The sequence below is a fragment of the Macaca thibetana genome, chromosome 5 (genome assembly GCF_024542745.1).
Source record: "Macaca thibetana thibetana isolate TM-01 chromosome 5, ASM2454274v1, whole genome shotgun sequence".
Taxonomy (NCBI): Eukaryota; Metazoa; Chordata; class Mammalia; order Primates; family Cercopithecidae; genus Macaca; species Macaca thibetana.
In genome coordinates, this window is record NC_065582.1 from 139615443 (window position 1) to 139633274 (window position 17832).

Consider the following 17832-nt stretch of genomic DNA (forward strand, 5'->3'; position numbering starts at 1 on the left):
ACTGTCCCTTTAATTAGTTGATTAGTTCCAGATCTGATAGTGGGCAGCAACTGAGCCATTAAGTGGCAATTTGAAACTAGGCAAATTTGAAATTAGTTTTTGAGGTTCAAATTTCACAATGTTAGATGGTCTATATAAATAAGCAGCTCATAGGGTCTAAATAAAGATGTCACTTCTGCCAAATAACTTGCAAACCATTAGTTTAAAAAACAAAAACTTTCCAGAAAGCATGAAATAGAACCCTTCATAATGTCACACAGTCAGGCTGCAGGGCTGTGCAGTGTGGTATCATAGATAAAATACATTTTACAAGTGCTAGTATAGCTAAATAATTATTTTAGATTTGAATTCTTTCTTGATCAAGACATTATTGTATGAATTTTTTTTTCTAAATTCCATTGGTTGTTCTCTTTTTTATCTTATTGAAATCATAGAATTACAGCATGGTAGTCAAAGAATAACAGCACAGTGATACAAATTAATTTAAAAGGAAATTTATTTACTTGGATTCCTTAAACATGAAGTGTGTACATATAACACAAATGAACACTTTTGAAAAACTCCTTTCATCTCTCATCTTTTTTCCCCATATTCCACATTTACTTCCATATCCTTGCCCCCAAATGTCTCTATACACATTTTCCTGAGACCTACGCTATACACCACTCATCTCCTTATCCTTCCTGTTTTCCTCCTGGCCCTCTAGTTTAATTTCTCCTCATATTCCATTACAAAAAAAAAGCTAACCTGACAGTTGGCCAAATCTGCTTTAGAGAGTTCCAATCACTCATCTCCCTCAAATTGGATTTGTGAGGGGATCTAGACTGAGAACAAAGGTGGGATGATTGGTGTTTTGCAGACAGATGAGACTTACATGAAAAGAAGAGGTGAGCACATTGTGCCTCTTCTCACTTCTAAGACTAAGACCTGGGAAGGGGTGGGAGATAGGGAATGTAAACAAAGTTTGTGCTTTGAAAGATGTTAGGTGAGAGAAGATCTTGCCATAGTTGACTTATATGTGTACTTCATCTGGCAAGTTCTGAAGGCATCAGGCTCACAGAAACACACCATACAAAAGAATGTATATCTTATTTCTTGGCATCTTGTTCAACACACTATTTATCCCAGATGTTTTATTTTTGTTGAAAAATTACTATTTATATTTGCATTAAAATAAGTCAGTGTGGATTTGTTAGATCTTGACTTTGCACTTGTAGCTTCTGCTATCATCTCATTTTAAAAAGTGTGAAATGTGTGCAGTAAACAATATTATGATTTTAACACATGGACAAACCTGACAGACAACTAGCAATATCCTGTCTCTGTTTATCTGACCTTTCCAGATCAAACCTTACTCACCACTGATATAGTTTGGCTGTGTCCCCACCCAAATCTCATGTTTAATTATAGCTCCCATAATTCCCATGTGTTATGGGAGGGACCCAGTGGGAGATAATTGAATCGTGGGGGGCAGTTTCCACCATATTGTTCTTGTGGTAGTGAATAAGTCTCATGAAATCTGTTGGTTTTATAAGGGCAACCCCTTTCACTTGACTCTCATTTGCTTTTTGCTGGCTGCCATGTAAGACATCACTTTGCTCTTTCTTCATCCTCTACCGTGATAGTGAGGCCTCCACAGCCATATGGAACTGTGAGCCAATTAAGCCTCTTTCCTTTATAAATCATCCTGTCTGGGGTATGTCTTTATTACCAGCATGAAAATGGAGTAATACAACAACCATTCTATTAAATACATCATTAAGGATACTTACTAATGAAGGAAGGTGGTCTGGGACACTAGCAGCACAGGAAAGTTAGAAAAACTAACTATATTGTAAATATATATTTTACTATTTACCAAAACTTACTTTAATTTATGCACTCAAATTAAAACATTGGAAAATTCATTCTTCCAAAGAGTAAAATATCAGCTGCTATTGGAAATGCGATTTTATATTCAGTTCAAGCAATATTTAAAATCAATTATTACAGTAGAATATGAACCTGAATTGGGAAGAACACAAGATCCTAGGAGAAAATAAATACTCATATTAAATTGGGAATCCAATGGGATAACTATATTCTTGGAATGAGCTGTGGTATGCACACAATTAATTAATGTATCTAAACTGCAATTGAAATATAAGCTGTAAGCCAGGCGTGTTGGCTCACGCCTGTAATCCCAGCACTTTGGGAGGCCAAGGCCGGTGGATCACGAGGTCAGGAGGTGGAGACCAACCTGGCTAACGTGGTGAAACCCCGTCTCTACTAAAAATAGAAAAAATTAGCTGGCGTGGTGGCAGGCGCCTGTGGTCCCAGCTACCGGGGAGGCTGAGGCAGCAGAATGGCGTGAACTGGGAGGCGGAGCTTGCAGTGAGCCGAGATCGTGCCACTGCACTCCAGCCTGGGCTACAGAGCGAGATTCCATCTCGGGGGGAAAATATATATACGTGTGTGTGTGTGTGTATATATATGTATATATGTATATATGTATATATGTGTATATATATGCTGTAATTGTTAATATTCATAAATAGTGTTATATGTAATAATTAGATGAATCTTTTTTTATGTGTGATGAAACTGGAATTGAGTAAAACAAACAAAAAAGTAGACTTAAACATAATAGCACGTTTTGTTTCTTTGTTGCTTCCAAACAGGATTTTGCAAACATTTGATCCTTAAAAAAAAACTTTGTAAATAAACTTAAATTATCTACAAAAATAGTAAACTTTTTATGACAGAAAAAAGTTGTTGAATTGTGTTAAAATCATTTGAAAATTTTCAAAGAACTCAATCGTTGTGCCAATAAAACAGGGGTTTTGAAAATATAGCAGATTGTAGTTATTAAAAACAAAGCCCATGACACAGGAAAATATTTCAAATACTCACTCAAAATCAAGGGATAATATGAACAACTTCAATTGTATCTTAAATTTTATATAATATTTAATTTTCACATTCTATAATTGTGCTTTGGAATATTTTAAATTTATATAATTTTTTTCATAGGATTTCTACTATAAGTAGTATAAATTCACATTTTTAGCGACATAAAATTTAAAAGGCTTTCCAATTTTCAGGATCTAAATTTGTAAAACCTTCAAAAGAATCATAAATAACAAAAAGGTTAATGAAATTTGTCTCATACAAACATTTGTTGAAGATAGGTTCCCTTAATAGAGGCAAAAAGAAGGTACTTGCAAATATATTTGGGCTGAAAAATTACATATTTCAAAATAAAAAAAATAGAAAGGATATTTTCTATTTAGCCGGATTTCTATGAGCTTATTTTCTCAATTTAAAATACTATAATATATGGTGAAGAGTTAAGTGAAAATGTCAAAAATTTTACATATATCACTCATAAAGTTCATATATGAGAAGACTATAGGCGATTTAAAAAGTTTACAAGCAATAATACCATATTAAAATACATTCTTTAGAAAATACCAGTGACCTAATCTTACAGACCAAAACACTAATTAAAATACATCAGCACAGCATACGGCAAGAATGATATATATATTGAAATGGAACTTCGCTCTTGTTGCCCAGCTGGAGGGCAATGGCACGATCTCGGCTCACTACAACCTCCGCCTGCTTGGTTCAAGCAATTCTCCTGCCTCAGCCTCCAGAGGAGCCGGGATTACAGGCGTCCGACACCACACTCAGATAATTTTTGTATTTTGAGTAGAGACGGGGTTTCACCATGTTGGCCAGGCTGGTCTCAAACTGCTGACCTTAGGTGATCCACCTGCCTCCGCCTCCCAAAGTGCCATTTTATAATGTTCATATTATCAATACAGGCTTTAAAAAACGTTTTAGCTTTAATATAGAGTTATATCATTTTAATTTTAAGAACTAATTTAATTTCCAAAATGAATTTTGAATTGCACTTTATTGGTCCACCAATATAAAGTCTCAAAAATCTCAAAAAATAGTAAAACACATAATTTTAATTAATTCCATTGCCCTCTTTCACTTTCAAGGGTCTCAGTTTGGACAAAATATTATGTGGTCATCATAATTAGCATCCTAGCATGCTTAGGAGAGGTCAGATGGGCTACACTGGATTTATGACTTGTTTTGAGTTGCAGGCAATCTCAAAGTTCCCTCATCACCAAGTGGGATAAAGATGTAACACGGAGCCAGGGGGCTTGCCAAGAGAGAGCTGCGACATGGAAAGAAAAGATCCCAACAGGTGTTACTAGGAATTATGTTGGTAGGTAGGAACACCTATCTCAATTCTTTTGTTTCCTTTATTACAGAGGGACTTATATTAGAAGAACACTCCTAATGGCTGTCTTTTTAGTTCCCCTGTGGAGATAGCAATCATTTATCTGATTGGTCAGTTTGGAACGCGCAGTCCTTGGACCGCCTCTTCCTTTTGCGGAAACTGCTCATCGGAAGTACCTGTTTAACCGGACCCCTCCAGGCTGTAAAACGGAAAGGCTGAGAATTTGCCTCTGCGCCATCTTCTTTTGGCTGTTAACCGTGACGTCGTTGGTAAGTTTGTCTAATTCTGGGGTTCGTTATCAGTAAGCTGACAATTATAAGACACAGCCTTCACTCGTTGCTCTAACAGTTATCAGGAAATATTTTGAACTTTTTTTTTTCCACTTCTTTTGTTTCATTTCTCCCAGAGGGAATGGAAAGACGTTATATTTTGGACCTTCTGTCACTCTGACGTCTAGGACATAGGATGGGAGTAAAAAGAAAATGAAAAGGAAAGGACTTCCATGTTGCAGAGCGATTTGTGTAGTTGTATCTTTTGGCATGGCTAAAGTGGAAAGTGTTACGCGGTGGCAGAATTCTAGGTACCGATCACATATGTTCAGTGTAGTGGCAATTTTGCCCACAGGAGAGAGGCTGTTTGTATATAAGCAGGTTTGCCTACCTTGGGCTGTAAGAAAAAGCCAACAAGCTTTGAGGGACTCAGCAAACAAAATCTGACCAGGAGTGCTGAGGCATCCCTGTTAAACGGGTGTTGGTCAAGTGATTATTGCTGCTTGGCTTTGAAATCTGTAGACGCAGTTTTTTCTAAGTAGCCTTGACTGAGAGAAGGGTTTGATTATAGAGTCTTTTTGTGTGCGAGCCTTATAGATCTCAAAGTGTTTCTAGTATGGCCAGTGATATTTTCAGGAAATGTTTAGTGCCAGGCCTACATAGGGGACATAATATAGTCTGCTCCAATTGTGACCGAGTGGGGTGGCTGACACTTGTAATCCCAGCAATTTGGGAGGCCGAGGCGGGAGGATCACGAAATCAAGAGATCAAGACCATCCTGGCCAACATGATGAAACCCCGTCTCTACTAAAAATACAAAAATTAGCCGGGCATGGTGACACTTGTCTGTAGTGCCAGCTACTCGGGAGACTGAGCCGGGAGAATCGCTTGAACCCCGGAGGCGGAGGTTGCAGTGAGTTGAGATCGCCCCATTGCACTCCAGTCTGGCCACAGAGAGAGACTCCGTCTAAAAAAAAATAAAAAGTCTGCTCAAATTCTGATCTTTTATATTGTTTTGACTCCTCTTCAGAGACAAGAGATGGAAGTTTGGAGTGACAAATCTTGGAGTTACCTGACTTGGCCATCGATTTAATAGTTGTTCCTATTTTATGATCTCAGGGTGGCTTTGAATTTAACAATTCTATGTACTCTGGTCATAACTTTTGATCTTTGAGATCCACAGTGTGACTCCATCCATAGGAGGTGCGTATGGATATCAAATTATGGAGATGGATATTAAATTAAAAAGCAACGGGAACCCTTCTTGTTAAGAGCATATACCTTCTTCATAAATTGATGATGAGAAACCATTCAATACAATTATTGCAAAAACAGTGAGAAAGCAATTTAAAAGTCTCATGATTGGAATATCTGGTTCTAAAAATCATTTTTGCTTAGGATTTTTAGGTGCTAGAGTAGTTTAAAATTTATGCTTCATTGTTAATAGAGAGCAGTGGAAAAATGGAAGCAATAAGTTAGAGCTGGAGAAAAAGAAAAGTTTTTAGGAGCAAATTTGGGAAATTAGGACACCAGCTTAAGAGAAATGACATAGAAAATGAGATTTGAAGTTAAAGTAGACATCTATAAGAAGGAAATAGAGATTCAAGAGGATCTAAATGTTGTATGTCATAGGATTGGTAAAAGGAGAGTTTAAAAGTTTGGTTGTTACTAGATTGAGGTAAGAACCTGAGTCAAATTAATCAAAAAGAGAAAGAGGCAAGATCTCAAATGGAATGGCTCCTTCAAAGAGAGTCAGGAAATGAAAAACTGTTAAGAAGTCACAGTTAAGGGATGACGTTAAAGGCAGGTAAAACTAAGACTAGGGAAATCTGTTGAACTCACAGTATCATTAGGTGATTTTCAAGGTAATATAGCCATTACAGATTTTGAACGTAGTCATATTTTGTGCTTTGAAGGATTGTGCCCAAAAATTAGATTCAAGACAAGGCTCAAGCAAGAGGGGCATATTGGAACGAGACAGGCAAGAAGATAAATTCAAGCTTAAGTAGACTAGATGTTGGTCTAATGAGAGAAAAGTTCCTGTGTGGAATTATTTGTCTCAGGGAAGAAGAGGGGAAAATATATGTTTGAATGGTAGATACTTTTAGTAAATTCAAAATTGACTGATTTCATTGTTATTGATAGAGAAGAAGATTCTGAAACTTAAGAACTAGAGGAGTATGTTAGAAAAAGACTAATGCATAGAAAAAAAAATAAGGTAGTGAAGTATTCATTTCCAGCAAACAGCATTAATACTATGTGTGTTGGAGAAGAGACCAAATTAATAAGCAGGTTAAGCAGTTAGAAACTCAGCTTCCTAAGTTTATTACATAGCTAAGAACAGTTAAAACTTTCTGAAAGGTGTGAGAGAAGAATAGAAGAAAATAAAAAGTAGAAGTGTGTTTCATTGTTGCAGAAAAATATGTAGCAGAAAAAAATGCCATTCAAGGTCTATACAATTTTATGATGAAAGAGTGCGTAAAGGAGCACATGGAAAAGGATTAGTTCTCTTTCAGCCTCTGGAGGCTCAGGCTGCAGAATCATCAATTGCAGCTTCAGTTCAGGAATCTACTGAGAGTGATTTTCCAGCTGAAATAAATAGATGAGCGAGAAACCCTCCCTATTTGGCAGGTCACCAACTTATCAATTCTGTAACAAGAAACAGTGGAAGGAGCTACTGTAATATAGTATTGAAATAGATGCTTATCAGAGATGGTAGGCTCTGTTTTGTAAGATAGAGTCCACCTTCAGCTGCACCAAAGTGGCAGAAACTGAGGGCTCAGAGAGGGAATGAAAATGAAAAGGTTTTAAAAACAGGTTGTAGAGGGAAAATTTTATACTTAATTAAAACCTGGTGATCTTGACTGGAAAATTTTAAACTTTTCTGGAAGGTAGGAATGTCTCAAATGTCATTCTCTGAGAGCGGCAACAGTATGCTGAGCGCATTTTACTCCCAGTTATGATGAATCCTTAATGTCAAAATTATCGTATTGATGGGAGTTTTCTGGATTTTGTGTTACTCACATAAATGACAAGCATTCTGATGAGGCTGCAGCCAAGAATATTTTCATGTCCCCTTCTTCCTCTAGATGACATTCAGCTCTGGTTTCTAAGAACACAGTGTACTTTGGGATAACTGTTTTAGGGTTTGGGAATGTGGCTATGTTTGTATTACATAGGTGTGTGGACAGTTGTGTTGAGTATATATGTTCTTTTAGTATTGTTTTTGAACCATACATTTGTAAAATTAAAAGAGTTGGAAAAATGTAAATTTGACAAACCTTACTTCTATTCATATATTTACCCATGCCTGCAGGTTCTATTTATTTAGTTGTTTGTTGCTTAAAAAAAAAAAAAGTGTATAATACTTAAGTGTCCAAATACAGTCCTATGTACTTTGCAAATATTAACTCATTTATATCTTGTATCAGCTCTCTGAGGTATTTGAATGTCTATACTCACCATATTAAAAATAGGCTCGGAAAGGTTTTAATTTGGAAGTGACAGAAACAGACTTAGGCAATCTGGCTTCAGATTCGTAAGTAGGTAGGTAATCCGTTTAGTAGGTTCTACCATACTATGTATACCTAATGTGTTGTCTTTTAATATGCAAACACATACGAATAGGAATCTATATTCTTAATTTTTCGTTTTCTCTACAAAAGATAGCAGACTTTACATACACTGCTCTGTACCTCTTTTTTTTTCAGTCAACTGCATGTTTTCAGTCTGTGGAAAACTGTTCCTTGTTGCATGGAATTAATATTTTATGATGTGAATACATCATAAACAGTTTTCTGCTAGTGGATGCTTGCATGTCTAAATTCCTAAAAGTAGAATTGTTTTATCAAAATATAAATGCCTGTGTAATGTTTGTGTATTACCAAATTTCTCCCTGTATATGTTGTACCGTTTTGCATTCTTCTTATGGTGTGAGATCTGTTTTGTTAACAGAGTATTATGAAAATTTGGATTCTTGACAGTCTGATAAGTGAAAAATATTCTGTGTTGTTTTAATTTGTATTTATTATTTAATAAGAACATGTGAATGAGTTGTATACCTTTGCATTTCTTTAAGGGCTGTTTTAATTTTTCTGTGAAGTGATTTTCATTTTCTTTGAACATTTTTAGGAATTTATCACTGTTATCTCCATTTGAGTTCTAGCTGCTCTTTTTATATGATGGAGATGAATCTTTTGCCTATGATGTGAGTTTGAAATATTTTTTCCCTAGTGTGTCATTTGTCTTTTGACCCTGATTTTTCTTTTAATGTAGTACAATTTATCAGTATTTCCTTCTTTATGTAATGGGTTTTAGTCATTTAGAAATGTCTTTTTCATTCTAGATTTTAAGGGAATTTGTGTGTTTTCATTTAGTACTGCATGGTTTCATATTTCTTTCCCTTTGTACATTTAAATCTTTGATTCAGTTTTAGTTTATCAGAGGTCATAAGAATATGGTAGAGATACAGCTACAGCTCACCACTTTTTTTTTTTTTTTGTGGATGATTATTCTTTGGGCTCTTTACAATGTGGCTAGGAAAATTTGTCTTTGATGTGATATAATTTCTGAATCCCTGGAGGAACTGCAGTCATGCATTGCTGAACAACAAGGATATATGTTCTTAAAAATGCATCATTAGGTGAGTTCATCATTCTACAAACATCATACAGTGTATTTACACAGACCTAGATGGTATAGCTTAGTACACACATAGGCTATATGGTATAGCTAATCGCTCCTAGGCTACCAGTCTGTACAGGATGTTACTTTACTGAATACTGAAGGTCCTTGTGACACAATGGTCAGTATTTGTGTAGTTAAACATATATAAACATAGCAAAGGAAGAGTAAAAATACTGTATGAGATAAAAAATGATACACCTGTATTGAGCACTTAGCATGAATGAGGAGCCTACAGGACTAAAAGTTGTTCTGGGTGAGGCAGAGAGTAGTGAGTAAATGTGAAGGCCTAGGACATTACTGTATACTACTGTTGACTTTATAAACCCTGTACACTTAGACTACACTGAATTTATTTAAAAAACTAAGTAATTGTGCTACAATATTACAGGGACTACAATGTCACTAGGTGATGTGAATTTTTCAGTTCCATTTTAATATTATAGGACAGTCCATCATTGACTGAAATGTTGTTATGTGGCACATGACTGTATGCCCATTCTAAGTATTAAGAATGCCTCTGAGAAGTGGCAGAAGAATAAATTCATCATGATGTTTTATTGACTTTTATCTAAGCATTGTGATTTGAACATTTTCAAGGTGTAGCTCATAAGGAAATGAAAATTTGATTATGGACTTTAATTCCTTTGAGTGTTAATGGTTTTTTTATTTGAATTTCCAAGGTGATTTAATTTTTGCATTAAATTTATTCTTGGGAATGTAATAATTGAAAGGGCTTATTTTCAAATTTGGCCTATCTCTATAATGTTAGAATTGTATTCTTGGAATTTCTTATGTTGTTTGTTCTTATCGCAGGACCCTGATGTATTATGCTAGATATATACTTGTCATAATTTTTGATAAGACATAGAATTAGTAATAAGTTTTCAGCTTTAGTTATAGACTAACTACAATTTTTTTATTTTTATTTTTATTTATTAATTTTTTAGAGATAGGGTCTCCCTCTGTCACCCAGCCTGGAGTACAGTGGTGTGATCTGGGTTCACTGCAACCTCTGCCTCCCAGGTTCAAGTGATTCTTGTGTCTTAGCCTCCCGAGTAGGTGGAATTACAGGTGTGTGCCACCACGTCTGGCTAATTTTTGTATTTTCAGTAGCGACGAGGTTTTGCCATGTTGGCCAGACTGTAGAATGACTACAGATTTAATTTAATTAATGTAGTTTTGACCTACTTTGGAGAATTCGGGATTCAAAAAGCTTAACTGCTAACAGTGGCCTCAGAATGATACCTAAAGTCATAGATAGTGTAGGTGACTCATGAAATGGAAGAAGCAAAGAAGCAATGTCTTGATAGGCTGCTGATTCCCTTCTCTGAAGGAGAGCCATGCTGACTGATCATAAGCTTAATGATTAAGTCCAGTGGTTTAGTAGAACAAAAATGCTGCAGATCATTAGTATATGGAAGGGATTATAGAATGCTTTATTTCTTTTTGTGATGTTTCCTTTTATGTGGAAGGTCCACTGTTATAACGTGTTTGATCTCTTGGTCTAACTTTTATGTGAGTAGTTAAGGGAGTTATATGATTGTTGACTTTAGAAGAAGAAACTAGAACATTGTCCTCCTTTTTTTCTTGGGATTCAGCTGTCCTCAGGAAGTTGCTCTGCTCTTCCATTTTACAGGGGTAAGAGAAGGACTTTCCTCATACTGTTGCTGAGACTGAGTGGGAAGGTCTGTGTAATATTGGAAAACCCATTGTTCATAGATGTATTAGGCAGGGTTCTCCAGAGAAACAAAGCTAATAGGATATATAGAGATAGATACAGGGATAAGAAGAGATTTGTTAGGGGAATTGTCTAATGCAATTATGGAGGCTGAGAAGTCCCATAACATGTTGTCCCAAGATGGGGAACCAAGAAAGCTGATAGCGTGATTCAGACTGAGTCCTTAAATATGAGAACCAGAAGAACAGATTGTGTAACTTCCACTGTAATACCTAAGGCCTGAGGACTCGGGGGGACCACTGATGTAAGTTTTTGAATGTGAAATCTGGTGAACCAGAAGCTGCAGTGTTTGAGGGCAGGAGAAGATGGCTGTTCCAGCTTAAAGAGAGAGAGAGTTGGTTCACCCTTTCTCTGCCATTTTGTTCTTTGGATCCCCAATAGATTGGCTGACGTAAGTCCGCATTACTGAGGGTGCATCTTCTTTACTCAGTTTACTGACTCAAATGCTAATGTCTTCTGGAAACACCCTCACAGACACACCTAGAAATAATGTTTTACCAGCTATTTCGGCATCTTTAAGCCCAGTCAAGTTGACACATAAAATTAATCATACAACAGATTAAATTGTACTCTCTAAATGTGCTTTATTTGATGCAGAGGTAAGATATTGATCTCATCTTAAGACAACGCCTTTGTATCGCTTAATTGTTTAGAACTCGGGTAGGACTGCCAGTTACTGATTTTTTCTACCCCCAACTCCATCAGAGTGGGAAGACTATGATGAGGACAGTAGGATGATTTATCAGAAATTTCCGTTGATTATGTCTCATAGCTGAGGTGGGAATCAGGTTCATCGGTGAGACCATAACTTTCAGTATCTGCTCTAGTAGCAATCCATGTTTAGTATCATGTTGAGGGAGCATATGACAGGTTATATTACCACAAGATATCACAAATAAAATGAACAAGGATCATCTGAATGCCACCCTTCATACCTCAGTGTTACATATGCTTTTTCTGAAACCAGAATAAGAAATCACAGGAAAGTCTGAATTTATAAACACATTGAAGCTTTATGCTAGACTAGGTAATCAAAGGCAGAAATTATAATAAAATGTAGAAATAAAGTTACGTATTATACACCTGAGGTTCTAGAACTGCTAAGAATATAAAGTTCACATTGTGTTGAGTTTTTAACATTTGTCTTTGTCTTTTTTTGGGCTGTTACAACAAAATACCATAATCTGGGTAGCTTATAAACAACAGTAATTTATGTCACATAGTTCTGGAGACTGGGAAGTCCAAGATTTAGGAGCCAGCAGATTTATGTCTGGTGAGGCCACCATTTGCTTATAAATGACAACTTCTTGCTGTATTCTCACATGGTAGTAGGGACAAACAAGCTTCATTGGGCCTCTTTTATAAGGGCACTAATTTGATTAATGAGGGTGACCTATCAAAGGCCCCCACTTAATGTCATCACTGTGGTGGTTAGAATTCAACAAATGAATTTTGGGGGAACACAAACATTCAAATCATAGCAGTATTTGTTTGTATTAATTTTATTCTGAATTTGAGGTGCCCCATGTCAGTAGCAGATTTCTTCATGAGAAAGACGACCACCCTCCTCCCCTGCCGCCAGTTCTTACATTTCTGGTGAGACAGTGAGAGCCGGGTCAGTTGTTCTACTCAAGAAGCCAAACTACCCAAGTAAGAACAAGAAAAAACAGATTTTCTCTGCTTATTTAAGGGCAAGGAGGCAGCTGTCCACCTCTCTTTCTGCAAGGGTATCCTTGGAAACATAATGGGCCTGATTCCTAACTTCAGCACTTTGGTATGTAAATAAAAATCTCCCCAGGAGCCACATAGCCCTGTGTGTCACTGACCTAGAGATGTCTCCAAGTCCTGGGTCTCATTCTTCGTTAGAATATAAATATCTAGGAATTTTCTGCTTTGTGCTTTCGCCCAGTAACTAGGTAACTATCCCAGTATATAACCTTTTGATTTGGGGAGATCTAAGTTTAATGTTGGGTCAGAACAGTTAGCTCCATCATTAGGGAAACAAATTGCTACAGATTTAATCCTTATGGTATGTGAAAATGTTTTTATGAGAAATGAAATGAAAGATTTTCTGACTATACAGTGAATATATTTCCATGTTGAAGGAGGCTTGGGCTTTTTATAGGAACACTGAGAAATCTAGGGTTGTTTTATTTTTCCGCATATCTAGTACATGACTTTTTATTGTTTGTGCTTGATGAAACTGTTAACACTATACCTGGAGCATAGCAAGTACTCTACAAATGATAGCTATTATAATGATTACTATACTTATTATTTTAAGATGTCAAAAATGTCTGTGTAATTGTTGCAGAAATAATCATTCAAATAGAAAATACTTTTATATTCATTTATTTTATTTATGAAATTAATTTGTGGATGAAATTTAAGTTGGATAGAGTCTATCATGAGCCTGGAGACCTACAAAGAAGAATCTATACTTTCTCATGAAAGGCCAACTATTTAGCTCATGACTCACAATCTCTCTCTCATTGGCAGAAAAGCACCCCCCACATACATAAATGCACAGATCACACACACACACACACACACACACACACACCCTCCGATTGTTAAGCCTGTCTTCTTGAAGTGCATTTAGATTTCCATTCTCTTTAGGGTTTTATCAAAATGGATTTTATGCCTACCTAGGAATTGAGACTGAATCTATGCACTTGTTACTAGCTAAACTCACTAGTTAGGAGATGATTTCTTGCCTTTCTTAACTCATCTTTCAGATTCTAGTTACAAAGTTTCACTTTCTTTTTATTTTCTAATACTGTGACAGTTTTTCAAATAAGTGGGTACTGAAATCTAGCTTGAAAGACAAAATTGCTGTACAGATGGAATTATTAGCATACAGTATAATAAAGTATATTTTAAAGATATAGTAGTTGAAAAAGGAGAGGGATCAATACAGGTAGGTTGGAGTAACTGATAATTTTTAGTAGAGGAGAAGGATAATGAGTTAGACCTTATTTTGTGTAAGAGGTAAAGAAAGAAGATAGCATATCAGCTATGGGAACTGATAAAAACTAAGATCATTTATTGAACACAATTTGTTAATTTTTTCCTCCACCATAGTAAAATATAGCAATGAACAAATAAGAGGTGATGAGCAGTCCCTTCCTTCATGAGGTTACACTATAGTAGGTTTACAGTACACTGTTCATTGATTAATTCTGTCAATGAATTTGATAATCTAATTTTATGCTTAGGGAACAGAAAGATATATGCAAAAGGATATAGGGCTAGACCAAAGAGTTCAGATCAGATACTATGGACAATGTAGCATCAACACAGTTTTTAAACAGGGAAGTGAAATAATAAGAAACAATATTATATGAATATTTATCAATGATAAATTGAGGGGACTGGGCACAGTGGCTCACGCTTGTAATCCCAGCATTTTGGGAGGGTGAGGCCAGTGGATCTCTTGGGCCCAGGAGTTTGAGAACAGCCTGGTTAACACAGCAAGATCCTGCCTCTACAAATAATTAAAAAAAAAAAAAATAGCCAGGCATGGTGGTGCATGTCTGTAGTCCCAGCTTCTTGGGAGGCTGAGGTGGAAGGATTGCTTGAGCCCAAGAGGTTGAGGTTGCAGTGAGCCATGATCACACCACTGAACTCCAGATTGGGTGACAGAGCAAGACCCTGTCTCAAAAACAATAATGAATGGTGAGATGGAGAGGCATATGAATCAGGTTGGCCAATTAGGGAAATACTGGAATAATTTAAGAGTAAATGATAAGAACATCTAATATAGATTTGGCTTTTGGAGAAGAGAATTCAGAAGAGTCCAAAGTTCTTGTTAGACCTAAGTTATGAATGGAATAAAAGAAGTAATTCAGAGATAACTTGAGGATTTGGAGAAAATAATACAAATTTGGAAGGGAAGGTGGCAAGTAAATCTTTATGCATATTTAGATATGGCCAATGACTATATCTAGGGAAAAAATCCCTTCAGACATTGAACATACAGTACTGGGATTCTAGGCAGGAGATATAGGTTCAGACTTCTCCAGCCTAAAGGTGACAGCAGTCATGGGAATGAGTGAGCCCTTTGTGCTATAAGGCCAAAAATTAGGTTTAGAGGCAGCCCATAGGGAGTTAGAAGGAGAAACAGAGAGATGGAGATCGGAGAACATAGCCAGCATAGTTAGGGAAGCTGAGGAAATTAAAGTGTCAAGTTAATGTGGTTAACAATACCAGTTTAATGTGAGGTAAGAGAAAATGAGGTCTGATAAATTCTCATGTTAACTTTCTGGTTCAAAATATTACCCAGGGTAAGGGTGAGGTGTATAGTGGGGGACCTGATCTCTTGTGTCCATGTAAATATATACTTTAAGCCACTGTCATCCCTTGTTGCAGACTGATTTGTCAGATGAATTGGGAATGGGCTATTTAATTTGAGCAGCGGAGAAGAAGGAGGGATAGAAGTATGGATGGGGTTGGGACAGCAGTGCTGAGTTGACAGCCATTGGGATTACCCTGAGGGATGCATGAGACAGAGTACTTGAGAAAGAACAATAACAGACTAGTTACTAATTTTGTGTTTTCTGATCATATTGGGGACAATGAAGTACTCTTTTTATTAGCCACAATTAAAATGTTGTCTGTTGAATGGAACGGAAAGGTGACTCAGAGAAACACAACTTTTCCTAATACTCAAGGGGGGACACACTTAGCATTCTCCTGAGACAAAGAGAAAAAATCCAGCTGAACTGGTGTTAGATTGATTTTTTTGATGTGGATAAAGATGAAAAGAAATCTAGGGAGATATCGATTCCTTTTCTTTCTTAAGACCTTAAATATGGGTGGTTGCGGGGAGAAAGGAGTTGAAACCTTTATTTTACAGAAGAGCTGGCAGTTCATGACAGGTTCTGTGGCCTGAATGACCTGTATTCCCAGACAGTTGCACCTGTCTTGACCCTGTTTGTTCCTGGTTCTGTTGTCTGTGCCCCTGGGGTGAGGCTAACACAGGACATTTGGGAAGCAATCCATAGCCTACCAAACAAGCCTTCAATTGTCATTTTAATGGGTATACTATTTCACCTTAATTTAATTTCCCTACCTCCAAGAATATATCTTGTTTTGTAAGTTCACAAGCTGACACGTCATCCAGAGAGACTATTTATTTTCCCTATCTTCTTCACACAAAGGCTGAGATTATTCTTGCAACAGTAATCAAGATCTTCTGTCTTTGGGTTGCAAAGAAAATGCATTCAACTGTACTTGAAAGAGAAAATTGAAATTCGGCTACAGATGATAAAGCACATTCTCCTCTTTCAGTTTTGTCTGTCATATCTGCTGAACTGCATTAGCAAAAGCAGAGGGTACCTGTTGCTGGCTATTGGCACAAAAATACAATATTCATTGTCCAAAACGGTGTATGAGGTGTGTTGTGGTTTACTTCTATTAAGGATTCTTGTTTTTCAAGTCTTTTTTTTTTTCTTTTTTGTTAATTCTAGCATAGTACAAAATGAATGAGGAAAATAGTCCCCAGAGGAAAGTTTTTCCAATAGCTTTAATGGCTGGCAACTGTGAGTCTTTTAGAAAAATGATCAAATCTTAAGTGTGATTGGCTTGCTTATATTTCTGTTTTAACAGTTTTACAATGCTGGTGTAATTATTTTAGGAGACATGTAGACTTCTTAGCATACTTAATGCTAGCTTTAATTATTTATTGCATTTATTGGGTATGTAAATCCTAAAATTGCCACTGGATACATCTACCAATAGTGTAACTGCTACAGTAATAAAAAGCATCTAGAAATAAAAGTAGGTTGGTACCTCTGAGATAGAGATTTCCATAAACAAAAGGTGTATTGCAGAATTTTCTTTTTCTCCATTAGACAGTCTTATGGGAATGCCAATTGTGAAACCATAGTCAAATTTATAGATATGCAAAGGTAAGAATAAAATATGAGTTTATACTCAGGTGTACACAGTAAATAATTCTTTTTAGTCAGCTATATAACAAGAGGCCAGTGACACAAGTCTAAGCAAAATTGTAAAGTAGGAATAGTTTGTGTTCAGATACTTGTAGCCTGTGTTTTGTGTGTTTAATAATAACTTCTCCAGAAGTTTCCTTGCTTTTTCTCTCCCCTCCACATTTATTTATTCTCAAGAAGAGAGGACACTTATTCACGCTGAGGTTTAACTGATAATAAAAGTGGTGAAAGTGCAATAGGAAGAACTCTTTGAGACCAGCCAGTCCTGGCTTCAAGTCTAATTGTAATTATTTTAATTATTTTCTAGCTAAGTAATTTTACTGAATTTCTGCCTTAGGGAGATCGGGGTTTGGTGTAAATTGAAGATCATACAATTTTGGGGGGGCTTTAAAAAATACAAAGCAATGTATATAAATTAAGAAAGTGATTACGTGTAATTATACATGAAAATGACAAATCAAATAAACTCCAGAAAAACAAATAGTTTCTAACTTCCCAATACTTAAAAAAAATTTATTTTAGGTTTAAGGGAATATGTGCAGGTTTATTATATAGCTCAACTAGTGTCATGGGGGTTTGTTGTACAGATTATTTTGTCACTCGGGTACTGAGCCTAGCACCCAATAGTTATTCTTCTGTTCTTCCTTCTTCCACCCTCAACCGTCGAGTAGGTCCCAGTGTCTGTTGTTACCCTCTTTGTGCCCATGAGTTCTCATCATTTAGCTCCCACTTATGAGTGAGAACATGCGGTATTTGGTTTTCTGTTCCTGCTTTAGCTTGCTATGGATAATAGCCTCCAGCACCTAACGCGTTCCCACAAAAGACGTGATCTCATTCTTTTTTGTGGCTCCATAGTATTCTGTGGTGTATATATACCACATTTTCTTTAATCAATCTGTTATCGATGGGCATTTAGGTTAATTCTATGTTTTTGCTATTGAGAAT

The 17832-nt window shown here is 36.3% G+C and overlaps 1 protein-coding gene across 7 annotated transcripts in view; it reads left to right on the plus strand.

The window, feature by feature from the left end:
* Positions 1–4319: 4319 nt before the first annotated feature.
* LOC126955253 (cytochrome c oxidase subunit 7B2, mitochondrial) overlaps positions 4320–17832 on the plus strand; it is a 184356-nt gene continuing 170843 nt past the window's right edge. For 2 of the 7 annotated variants that reach the window (XR_007725854.1, XR_007725853.1), the window contains exon 1: positions 4320–4509. The gene's annotated coding sequence lies outside the window, so the exon portion shown is untranslated. Of the gene's footprint in view, positions 4510–8693; positions 8717–12623; positions 12708–17832 lie in introns of those variants that run through there. The other 5 variants (XM_050791633.1, XM_050791631.1, XM_050791632.1 and 2 more) reach the window with 4 other exon arrangements.